Source organism: Pteropus vampyrus, unplaced genomic scaffold, assembly GCF_000151845.1.
Source record: "Pteropus vampyrus isolate Shadow unplaced genomic scaffold, Pvam_2.0 Scaffold511, whole genome shotgun sequence".
In the NCBI taxonomy this organism is placed as follows: Eukaryota; Metazoa; Chordata; class Mammalia; order Chiroptera; family Pteropodidae; genus Pteropus; species Pteropus vampyrus.
The window spans coordinates 356,826-363,579 of NW_011889292.1; the positions used below are offsets into that span (position 1 = coordinate 356,826).

Here is a 6,754-nt window from a genome sequence, read left to right on the forward strand (position 1 = left end):
GCAGCCTGGCCTTTTCCAGAAGGTCGAGGCTGGAACCGCGCAGTGCGTGGCCTCCTCCGCTCTCTCTGACTCATGTGCGTTTTGGGTTCTTCTGTGTCTTTTCACAGCTCCTTAGCTCATTTCTTTTTAGTACCGAATAATATTTCATTGCTATACGGCTCTTTTTTTCCTTAATTGTTTCTTAATTGTTTCTAAACACATGACATAAAACTCGCCATTTCAACCACTTCTGTGTGTACAGCCGGTGGCATTAGCACATTCACGTTGTGCTGCCGTCACCACCACCCCCTTCCAGAACCTTCCGCCTCCCCAGACTGAAACTCAGGCCCCATTACACACTGTGCCCTCATCCTCGCCCCAGCGCCTGGCACCGCCGTTCTGCTGTCTGTCTCTGTGCCTCCGACGGCCCCGGGGACCTCGTCCGAGTACAGCCACGCAGCTCGTGTCCGCCCGTGGCTGGCCGACTTCGCTTGGCACAGCTGTCCTTTGGGCGGGCATCTGGGCCCCACGCAAGTGTGACAGCGTCTGCGGAGCCTGTGACACGTTCCCGCCTGGGTCTTCTCTGTCCCCTTTTGGTCAGATGCATGGAGAGTGGTCAGATGCATGCAAAGTGGTCAGATGCATGGAAAGGCATGGTGGCCTGCGTCAGGACTGCACGCGTGGCAGACGCACACAGGTTTTATTCGCCCAGTGACCTGCGGGGAGCCAGGAGATGCGCCGGGCCTGCCCTGCTGCTTCATGTACTTAGCATGGGAGATGCAGCTGCGGACACTGACCGCCAGGCAGGGTGGCCGTCGAGGTTGGGTTTCACATGCATGCTGGGTCCCTGAGGGCACAAGGCTCTCAGACAGTCCTAGTGCCCTGTGCTGCCACGGGCCAGCGGCGACGCTTCAGCGGACATCCTTGCCAGGCTGTCTGCACAGTCATGTCCCTGGCCCTTCTCACAGGTGTCATAATGGCGGCCATCCCAGCAACGACGCTTTACGTTTTCTAGAAGAAAGGACACACGGACACTCCTGCCCCACGCAGAGGCACACTGTTCTGTCTTCTCCCTACACTGCCGGACCTTGCTCAGTGGGCAGTGACACCGTTTGCTGTTCACGGGCATAAACGCATCGTGCGTGTCCTGGCCCACCTCTCCCCTTCGTCGTCACCCTGAAGCGACCTCAGGGGACCGCTGGCTGTCAGGGCAGTTGCGTCCACCCACAAGGCCCAGGCACCGAACCCTCGTGACGGCTCTCGCTCAAGCTGTGATTATTTCAATGAGCCTTAGGGAGAATAAGAAGTCATCTTCTGCTTGTCTTCCTGCTAGAAGGTCATTTTTTCCAGTGGCTTTGAAAGTCACCATTTATTTCCCAGTGTTTCCCAAAGGAAATTTTGGATTTATTTCCGGCCCGTTTTCTCCTTGAAGTCTCGTAGCCAGTGACTCACCGAGTCCCAGGGAGCGTCCCCTGCTCAGTGTCCTTGCCGTAAGCGCTCTGTTCCTCCTCATCACCAGATCCCAGTCTCTTCACTGGGCTTCGGCCGTGGCCTCGTACCCGTTCCCTGCAGCAGCCCCACCTCCCCATGGGCTGCTCATGCGGCTGCTCATGCGGCTGCCCTTCCTACGTGCCGCTCCCCTCCAACCTTCCTTGGGTCTTATACTGTAACATGACATTTAGATTCCTCAGCACCCGAGGCCCGTACAATGGGGCCACCGTGAGGATTTCTGTTCCCTGCTCCACAAATCCACGCATGAGCTTGTGCTCCCTCAGCCTGCTTAGGTCCAAAGCTGTCGTCTCAGGCAACTTCATGGTGTCCCGATTCTGGAGTGTGAGCTCGCTGCTGTGAGTGAAGCAGCCCCCCCCCCACCACCACCACGCTCCTGCATCCGGACGCCGCGAGCCTCAGCCTCGTCCCTGCGCTGCCGGGCAGCACCCCGCCGCCCCGCTGAACCCCGCCCGCCTCTCCACGTGGTGCCCGGCTCCCTGTCGTCACCCTTGAGGTCACAGACAACATGCGTTTTCCTGGGAGAAGTGACGGACATTACTTCAATTAACTCCCTTTGTGTCTTCGAAAGGCATGGCTGTTCATAATCCTTGGCCGTTTCCTTCCCAGCACATGGTTATTTTGTCCGCAGGTGTTATTTTATGTTATGTTTCCGTCTTTCTCTGTCTGGGAGCCGAGGTCTTTGTGTGTCTCATTCTCAGCACGTGGCAGGTGCTTAATAACTAGATGGGGGAGGAATTAAGGAATAGATGGGGGAGGAATTAAGGAATAGATGGGGGAAGCCAGCTCCCTCACAGTAAATCTCTCTCTGTCTGTCTCTCTCTCTGTCTCTGTCGCAGAGATGTTCCTGCCCATGAAGACTTCGGCCACTCAGATCCCGAGCGAGGCCTCCTCCTCCGAACAGCCCTGGCCGCTGGACAGCGCCCGGGGACTGGCGAGGCCCGTTCCTCATGTGCTTCTGTCCTCAACGCCAGCGGAGGGCCTGGCAGGGGAGCCCTTTCAAGCCGCTTCCTCGATATCCTCTGCATCACCTGGACCGGCAGCCTCTGCACGGGAAGTTCGCAGGTAATGTTCTCACACTGATGCACGGACAAGTGGTTCTGAGAGGCAGTTTAGAAAGAAGACAGAGTGGTCTTCCTGGGCTAAAACGTTTGAGGTCGTTGAAGCAGATGTCTGCAGAACGCTCAGGGCTTCGCGTTCTTACTGGGCCGTGTCCGGGGCGGGATGGGATCGGAACGGAGTGAATTTGCTGAAAGGGGTCTGTGTGTCACTGTGGCCACAAAAGCCTCATCTCAGTGATGCGTTTGAAGCGAGGGCGAGAATGGCTAGATCCACCTGGGCTCTTTTACCGGGTGGTCAGGGACAGAGGTGGCCCTGCCAGGCAGAAATTAGCAAGCTGTCTTCGTGAGGACCGGAGTTCTCGGTGTCTGGCGTGTTTGATCTTTCAGCATCTTTCCTGACCTGACTGTATTAGAAGCCAAGTTGCTGCAGCAGAAAAGACCGACGTGCATTTCCCGCTCACCTGGCCCACAGTGTGTAGCCAGGTCTTGTGCCAAAGGGTCATTGAAAGCCCCAGGTGAGCAGGAGACAGTCCCCCTCCTCCCGTGGCTCTCAGTGCCATCCTACGTGTCACAAGTTTCGTCCAGCAAGAGGGACGAGACAGAGCCAGCGCATGCTCCCGGGGGACCCCGCAGTTCTGTGTGGTGATTCCGTTCCGGGCCCACTGCCGAGAACTCGCAGGCCACCCCTGCCCCTAGAGACTAGGAAGGCGGTCTGCAGAGACCTCAACCACAGAGCAAAGAGGGAGAAACTTAGGGACCCGTCGGGAGGTGAGGCTGCGCCCAGTCTTCCGTGCGCCCGAATCCGTGCCCTGCCGACGTTTGTTGCGGGAACCGGGGGCCCCGCTGTCGGGCGGCGCCCGGGACCCGTGCTGAGGGCGCCCAGCATGCGGTACAGTACCGTGAACGGGTTTCGCATCCTTCTCTGCTGCATCAGACTCCTCGCCACCCACCTTCCGAGTTAAAAGCTAAGAGGCCAGTGCCCTGCCTCTGCCATGTCACGGCCGGCGTGCTGACGACCATGCAGGGGCCACACCGCCCACACGGAGGAGGGCATGGGCCGCAGCAGAGTCAGCGACATGCGGTGGTCATGGCACCTTGCTGGTCTGCAGAGCTCACGCGGTGCTGGGCCACCAGGCTCCTGGGACGCGGGGCGTGGGCGTGGCGTCAGGCCCCACGTGGGTCACCGCGGGCCCTCAGAAGTTCTTCCCTGACGTTCACGGGACAGCTGTTGTAGCCACACGTGCAGGCCAAGCCTGCAGTGTCATTAAAAACATCAATTCCCCGCACGCCGAGTGCATTTCCATTTTCTCCGCTACCTGGTAGGTTCACGTGTCTGGGGCTGTTCCAGAAGGCCTTTCCCGGACGGAGGTCTCAGGTCTGCACGACAGGGTTCACTTTGCGGTGTAGCGCAAGACTTTCGCACCTCAGTTCTGGCTGCGGTGGGACCATCTGATGCGTGAGGTGCCATCGGCACTGCCGTCGGGCCCCGTCTCATGATCCGCCCCAGGTGCCCGAGCCGGCCTTGGCGGAAGGCTTCGGGCTGCGCTGGACACGCCTGGTGCTGGGGGACAAATGCTTTTCTTTTCCTTAAGGACCCAGTTTCCTTACCAGCTTGGTCAGATGTCGCCTCAGTTAATCTCCTTTTTCCTAATGGCTTTTCTAAGGCAGGGGCAGTGAACACAAGAACCTTCTGGCGTTTTCCGTTCACATCCTGCAACATTACACACTTCAGCTTTTAATGTACCACAGGTGACCAGTTTAGCAAATATTGTCAAGCTCTGTCCGAGGTCACGGACATTCCGCCCTCACATACGACTTCCCTGGCTGCCATTTCGTTGTTTGCCACCATGCTTGTGGGACCAGTTTTTCTATGGGACAGTTTGAGTCACTTCTCATAGAGCGACTTGCTAGATGCTCAGTAAGCACTATGGCATCCACACGTTTCTAAGAAAGTTATCGTATGATTTGGGACCAGTCGTTGGAAAACGATGGGACAATCTCGCCGATCCCTTCCAATGCTGGTGACCTTTAGCAAATTGCTGGATCCGTTGATATTTGAAACATCCTGCCAGGGCAGCCGCCAGTTTGTCTAAAGAAGCCAATACTTTTGGCTAGAGAATCTGAGGCCACTCACGGAGCAGAAATGGAGTGGGAAGCATAAGAGTTAGCAATCGAAATCGTCAAGCGATGGCCACAGTGTAACGGGCTCATGCCGGGCAGTCGTTTACATGAATCATCAGAACGTGGGACCAGTCCGTTTGGGGCTGGGGAGCGTGCCTGCGAAATCTCTGTGTGGAAACTGTACTGTGCCGAACTGTCCTGAGACTCCTGGATTCCTTTGGGAAAAGTAGATAATTCCTCTGTAAGTGACCATGAGCTCCAGATCCGTTAGATCTTTCCTAGTAGACGTGCTGCGCATTTTTTACTTCTGGTTATTGAGATAGAAAGTAATCATGCAATGTGAATTTCAAATAATTCTAAAGATGAGTCATGAAAGAGATTTATCACCATCGTATTCCTTTGTGGTGACTGGCATTATCCGAAACGGGCAAATATTTTCTAAATGAAAAACTCATCTCTTCAGTTTTTCCAAAGGGGATAATTTATTTATACTGTAAAAAAAAAAAAAAAGAAAAAAAAAGAGTACTGCTTATTTTTAAAGTCTAAAATTGGGCTGACATATGTCTTTCTTTTTCATGTCTAACGTTCTTAAGAATTGACCGTATTTATTTCAAAGGTCAGTATGGAGGTCGTCCAGTCACTGTGACTGGTCTCCTTTCTCGTATGTTCCCAGTCAGCTCCACGATGTGAATTTATGGGTCGTTTAGTTTGTTTTGGACACAATTTGCAACAACGGGAGCGCAAGCTTATTTTTAACTGTGCTTTCTGATTTTGGAAACTTTTCATTCTTTCTTGGTATTTCGAGATGGATTTTAATAACTTACATGTGTAAACAGTGAAAAATATAGTCCATTTGTGACTCGCTAGAATGGTTTCAGGCAGGGAGGAGGTGGCGCTGGCAGAGCAGAGTCTCCTGTCTGCTGTGTTTGCAGGTCCATGAGGAAGAGCATCTGTTAGCGCAGGACGCCCGGTCTGCCTGCTCCCCGCTCCCTTCTCCCCCAGGACGAGGAATCACGCCCTGCTGACGCTTTGGGACGGGGGTTGGGGCCCCACACTCTGCTTCTTGCGTCCTTCTCTCCCCCGCTGGGGCGGCCTGCCCACTGAGAGCACGTGCCCCAGGCTGGCACCTTCGCGTCGTGCCAGCAGGAGACGGAGCACAGTCCGGGGGTAGAGGGTTCCAGGAAGCCATTTCCAGCTAGGGGGTTGCAGTACGCAGCATAGTGGCCCCAAAGATGTTCCTGTCTTAATGGCCACAGCCTGCGAACATGTTACCCTACGTGACTTTGCAGGCATCATTCATTTGAGGAAGGACCTCGAGAGGGGGCGATGATGCTGGATGATCCAGGCGGGCCCAATGTCACCCCGGGGGTTCTTATAAGAGGAGAGAGGAAGTCGGGGTCACAGAAGGAGAGGTGAGGACAGAAGCAGGTGCTGGAGCAGTGTGGGGCCACTAGCCAAGGCGCGTGGGCGGCCTCGAGAAGCCGGAAGGGCAAGGCCCTCCAGCAGGACCCAGCCCTGCCGACCCGGCGGGGACTTCTGACCGCCACAGCTGTCAGGTCAAGCGTCTAGGTCGTGACGTTTGTGAGCATTTGTGACAGCAGTGACAGGAAGCTCACGGAATCGAGTAGCAATAACTCAACTATGGAAAACGTTGCTGAGATGCTAAGACGCTTGTCCGCAATCTGAACGTACATGCTATCCTGATTCCTCCACCCTCGACACCGTCCCCCAGGTGCGCGTGGACGGTCCAGCCCTGTGTGACGTGCTTGTGCCCGATGGTCCAGCCCTGTGTGACGTGCTTGTGACCGATGGCAGCACGACTATCTTCTGGCAAGCGTTCCCAGAACAGGTGGCCACATGGGCCACACACATTACTGGGGCCGGGACTCGGGGGAGCTGTCCAAGTCCAAGGTCCGATCCGGTCCTTGCTTGAAACTTTGATGTTTTATTCATTGTGGATTTTGGGGGGTTTTTTTGCATTCGATTACGTTTTTAAAAATAATGCCTTAAAATAGTATTCATCCTCAACACCTACTTTTTAGGGTCTCCCTTCCGTTTCGTGCTGGGAGTGTGTCACTCACGCC

The 6,754-nt window shown here is 55.2% G+C and overlaps 1 long non-coding RNA gene across 2 annotated transcripts in view; it reads left to right on the plus strand.

Moving 5' to 3' along the window:
• LOC111732999 overlaps positions 1-6,754 on the plus strand; it is a 122,864-nt gene that overhangs the window by 66,977 nt on the left and 49,133 nt on the right. For both annotated transcript variants that reach the window (XR_002777784.1, XR_002777783.1), the window contains exon 3: positions 2,328-2,553. This is a non-coding gene — a long non-coding RNA (uncharacterized LOC111732999). The remainder of the gene's footprint in view (positions 1-2,327; positions 2,554-6,754) is intronic.